Here is a 6,113-nt window from a genome sequence, read left to right as displayed (position 1 = left end):
AAAAAGAAAGACAAGCAACAATAATAAATAAAATAAAGGAAAAATCAGTGCAGAATCTCCAAGGGAAGATCGCTATCAACACATTACTGGACTTAACTGGAAATTGGTGAAATTATTATATGTAACTATATTTTTTGAAATTATTTTATTATAAATAAGAGCATTACAAAATTAAAACACATAAATATTGTTAAAGAAAAGAAAATAGATAATCAAAAATGTCATTAGAAACAACTGTTGATCAGCTAAAAGCTGATATTATGAACCTTACCGGTTCAATTAATGCTTCAATTAAAGCAACAACTGAATTGCAAAGGCAGTTCCTGCAGATGCAAACCCAATCCCAGTTCTTAATCGAACAACCGGAAGTTTTGGCCAGACCAACTTCTGAACCGGATTTGCAATCCCAAAACAGAATTCCTGATCCTGTTAAAGAAATACGACTCTTTAATGGTGACCCGACGAAATACGCTTCCTGGGTAAAATCAGTTGAAAACGTTTTGGAAGATTATAGGGTTATTAAAAAGAAGCCACTTTATAGGGCAATTATAAGGTCTATACGACAAAAAATTACAGATGAAGCAGACACTGCTTTAATCGCCTACAATATACCAGACGAGGACTGGACGTCCATAAAGAAATGTTTGTCACTGCATTATGCAGACAAACGAGATATAAGAACACTGGAATACCAACTATATTCCCTATATCAAGGAAGAAAAACAATCGACGAATATTTCGGTGAAGTAAACCACCAGTTAACTCTAATAATAAATAAAGTTCAAACCGAGTGTTTAAGCTTGGAAACAATGGCTAACACTATTGAAGGTCATAGAAATAGAGCATTAGATACCTTCATCAGGGGCCTTAACGGCGATTTATCTAGACTAATTTCTATAAAAAATCCAAAATCCTTGCCTGAAGCATATTCAGCATGTCTTGAATTGCAAAACATGAGTTACAGAGCTACCAATTTTACGCGTAGTAATTCTACTAATCCGATAGTAGTCCCTCATAACTCTCTTGTACCTCCAGTACAAAATCCAAGAAAATTTACGTATTCGCAACCAATGCAAAACTCACAATCGAGACAACATCAATTGACCCAACAACAAAAAAATTTGTTATATTCTCACGTGAATAGACAACAACACAATAATTACAGACCTGTACTACCACCTAGACAACCTAGACCAGAACCGATGGATGTAGACAGAAGCATTCAGACTAGACAAGTTAATTATATGAATCGACCACGACAATTTACTCAGTCGAGCCCTCAGAATAATTGGAACCAAAATAGATGGAATACAAATCATCATCAACAACAACAGCAATCACAACCACAACAATATAAAAGACCAATACCAAACAATGACGCTCCACCAGGACCTCCAAAACAACAAAGAGTATTCCAAACCAATCTTGAAGCAAATAACGAAATGGAACAATACTCAGAACATCTTTATGAAGAATTCGATGACATAAATGAACTACAAGGACAGGAACTAAATTTTCTCATGATAGGGTCAGCGGAACTCCCTACATAAAATATAATGCACCAAATGGAAAATGTTTAAATTTTCTCATAGACACAGGCGCTAACAAAAATTTCATTAAACCGGAACATACTGCTAAACAAATAGTCTTAGAAAAACCTTTTTATATTAATTCAGTAGGAGGAAAGGTAAAAATTGAAAAATCTTTACAAAGACAGGAATTCAATAATATTTTAAATTCATTTTCAAACATTTTCACTAATCCCGATGACAAAATTACTGCCGTAACAAACGTAAGAGCAGAAATCAAAACCTGTGTAACACCCCTATATATGCAAAATTATATCCATACCCAGTATGTATGAGACAAGAAATAGACAAAGAAATTAAGAAATTATTAAGAGACAATGTTATCAGACCCTCAACTTCACCATACAACGCTCCTATTTGGATTGTACCCAAAAAACTAAATAAGGATGGCGAAAGAAAATACAGAATGGTAATTGATTATAAAAGATTAAATGCAGTAACCATAGCAAATACATACCCTATACCCGATATAGGAACTATTCTTGCGAATCTAGGAGAATCTAATTTCTTCACAACTATTGACTTAACGTCAGGATTCCATCAAATACTAATGAATGAAAAGGACATAGAAAAAACTGCTTTTTCTACCCTAAACGGAAAATATGAATTTCTCAGATTGCCTTTCGGATTAAAAAATGCCCCGGCAATATTTCAATGTATGATAGATGATGTACTTAAAGAATGCATAGGAAAAATATGCTACGTGTACATCGATGACATAATTATATTTAGTAAATCTATTGAAGAACATCTTTCACATATTAAACTCATTTTAAGTAAACTCAGTAAAGCAAATTTAAAAATAAATCTAGAAAAAACAGAATTTCTTAAAACAGAAATAGAATACTTAGGTTTTATAATTTCGGGAAAAGGTATCAGAGCAGACCCAAAAAAAATACAAGCAATTCAAAATACCCAAGAACCAACAAACCTAAAAGAATTAAAATCATTTTTAGGATTAGCATCCTACTACAGACGTTTCATTAAAGATTTTGCAAAAGTAGCAAAACCATTAACCCTTCTCACATCAGGTGAACATGCAAAAACTAGTAAGAATCAATCAAAAAAGGTACCGATTAAATTTAATGAATATCAAAGGAAAGCCTTTAATGACCTAAAAAACTACTTGATATCAACCGATATATTAATATTGCCCGACTTTGACAAACCATTTATATTAACAATAGATGCATCAAACTACGCATTAGGCGCAGTACTATCTCAAGGTGAAATAGGTAAAGATAAACCGATAACTTTCATCTCCAGAAGCTTAAACAAAACAGAACAAGGTTACGCTACAAATGAAAAGGAAATGCTTGCAATAATATGGGCATTAGACCACCTAAGAAATTATCTCTATGGAGCAAAAAAAATTAAAATAATAACCGATCACCAACCTCTAACATTTTCTCTAAGCAACAAAAATTATAATTCTAAATTAAAAAGATGGAAAGCGAGACTCGAAGAATATAACTACGAGTTAATTTATAAACCAGGAAAAACAAACCACGTTGCTGATGCACTATCAAGAATGAATATTAGTGAATGTAACCCAGCATCAACTTTAATGACACAACACAGTGCCGAAGAAGATAATACAGATCTAATTATATGCACAGAAGCCCCACTCAATGTCTTTAAAAATCAGGTAATAATCATAGAAGGTGAAGAAGAAGACAGAATATACGAACTACCACATCCTGGATATCATAGGAAAACTATTATAAAGAACTTTTTTAATGCTGAAATTATAAAAAATATATTTAAGAATGAGATGAGACCAGATATAATAAATGGACTAAAAGCTCCAGAAAAGTTAATGCAACTTATACAAGAAGTTTATAAAGAAAACTTTAATAAAAGTTTAAAAATAAGATTTACACAAAAAGTAGTAACAGATTTAATCGATGAAGAACAAATTTTAGAAATAATCCACCAAGAGCATAGAAAAGCTCATAGATGTATTAAAGAAAATAAAGAAAAAATAATCCAAGAGTATTACTTCCCAAACATGAATACCAAAATAAAAGAAGTTTTAAAAAATTGCAAAATATGCAAAGAAAATAAATATGACCGTCATCCAACACAAAAAGAACTTCAGGGAACCCCCGTTCCAAACTACCCAACTGAAATAGTTCACATTGACATTATGGAACTAGATGGCCAACTATTTCTCACATCAATAGATAAATTTTCTAAATTTACAAAAATATTTCCCATAGAAAACAAATCTGCAGTTTATCTTAAAGACAAAGTATTTGAACTCATATATTATTATACGACTCCTAAACTCTTAGTAATGGATAGAGACAAAGCTTTAACCAGCCCAATTATAACAGACTTTTTATCAAATTTAGGCATTAATATTTATTTGACACCTTCAAGCAGAAGTGAAGTAAATGGACAGGTGGAACGAGTCCACTCAACCATTCAGGAAATAATACGGTGTATACAAAAGGAATATAATTTAACACCAATTAAAGAATTAGCAGCAATAGCAACAGACAGATATAATAACACGATACATTCAACAATAAAAGAAACTCCATCAAATATATTTTTTGGAAGAAAACCATCAAACTCGTTAGAAGAATTGAACAAAGCCAGAGAAGAAACAAACATAAGAACTAAGGATTTAATAGAAAGAATCCAGCAGCAAAGATTAAACTATGAAAATAAACACAGGGAAAAACCAAAAAAATATAAACCCGGAGATATTATTTATGTTAAAGCACCAGGAAGAAAAGGAAAATTAAAACAAAAATTTATTAAAGAAATAGTTAAAGATGATCATAGAGTAACAATTACAACTATGACTGGAAGGAAAATACATAAAACAAATATTAAAAACGATTAATTATATCTCTTTTCAGATCAATCGTTATCTGTATAACGTTCATATTTGCGGACATGAACATCTATGAATATAATAACTCCCCGATAGTATCATTAAAATTAGGACAAGGAAAAATAACAGAAGGCAGCTTTAAAATAATTCATTTGATAAACCTCACAGATTTTATTACACTCCAAAGATTATCTATTCCAATCATTCTACTCAAATTCAACAATTCGTCGCCATTAAAACAACAAATACTCTTTCTACAAAACAAAATAGAAAAAGAACTACAACTTTTATTACCCCATCGCAATAGAAGATCCATTAAATGGATTGGATCCGCTTGGAAATGGTTAGCTGGATCACCAGACGCTTATGACCTAGACGATTTAATAAACAAACAAAACGAACAAATTAGAAACAACAACAAACAATATGTAATCAATAGGGACATACTAGATAACACAAACAAGATAATAGAAAATTATAAATTTATTTTAAAGAAATTTAACGAAATCCCTAATGAATATTTTATGCAGGCAATTTTTAATAAATTATTAATGTTAAAAGAAGAATTAGAAGACATTTCAAATGCAATAAATTGGGCAAAACAGGGAATAGTAAATTCTAAACTTCTCTGTAAAAAAGACCTAACACAAATTTTAAATGACATAGAAAATTTACCCTACGGTAACGATGTACAAGCATTGAATTATGCAACCCCTTCCGTTGCAATTAAAGGCGAAGTGATTCTTTATATTATTTCATTGCCTATAACTACTAACGAAATTTATAACCATTTAAAAATAAGACCTGTTACAAAAAATAACAAACAAATTTTGATTCCTTATCTAGATATATTAGCAAATAAAAAAGAAATGTATGGTATAAAAGAAAATTGTTTAAAAGTTCATGAAATTTTAATATGTAAAGAAAACCAAATTATCAAATTATCTAAAAATTCCTGTATTTCCAATCTACTAAACAGTATGAATGCAAATTGTACTTATATATTTAACACAAAAACAAGCATTGAACAAGAAACAGAAAATTTAATGTTTATAGATAATTACAAAGGAAAGTTATATGATTGTGAAAACAAAACAAGAACATTAAATGGAACCTATGTTGTACAAATTTCTAACTGTTCAATAAATCTTGGCAACTTAAATTTTATAACAAAAGAAATAACCAATTATGTACCATTGCCATCAATATTCCAAGGACAATTAACAGAATCAAATATAAAACTAAATATCGATCAAATACATCTTGAAAACATTAAACAAATAGAAGAAATAAAAACAATTGGCAATCAAACTTTCATTAATAACATAGTTTTGTACATTTTGATAATAATTATTGTAATCATTATTCTTGCAAAAAAAGGTAAAAACCAAAAAGAAATTAATGTAATTAACGAAATACCTAAACCAGAAAACATTGTATTAAAAACTCTCCCAGTAAAAAAATTTGATGAAAGGATGTTTATAACATTAAATTAGTTTATTTTTCGGGACGAAAAATTTAAAAGAAGGGAGGAGTTAAATGTATATCAAATATCAAACCTAAGTCCGATATGAAATATAAACATCCGACTGTGATCAATGCTATCTGATGGATACATTCTCACGATTGAGTGTTTACATTTCAAAGTGATGACTTAGTATTTTTACTCTAGATTT

The sequence above is a fragment of the Eupeodes corollae genome, chromosome 3, assembly GCF_945859685.1.
Source record: "Eupeodes corollae chromosome 3, idEupCoro1.1, whole genome shotgun sequence".
NCBI classification, from domain to species: domain Eukaryota; kingdom Metazoa; phylum Arthropoda; class Insecta; order Diptera; family Syrphidae; genus Eupeodes; species Eupeodes corollae.
This window is presented reverse-complemented; position numbering follows the sequence as displayed.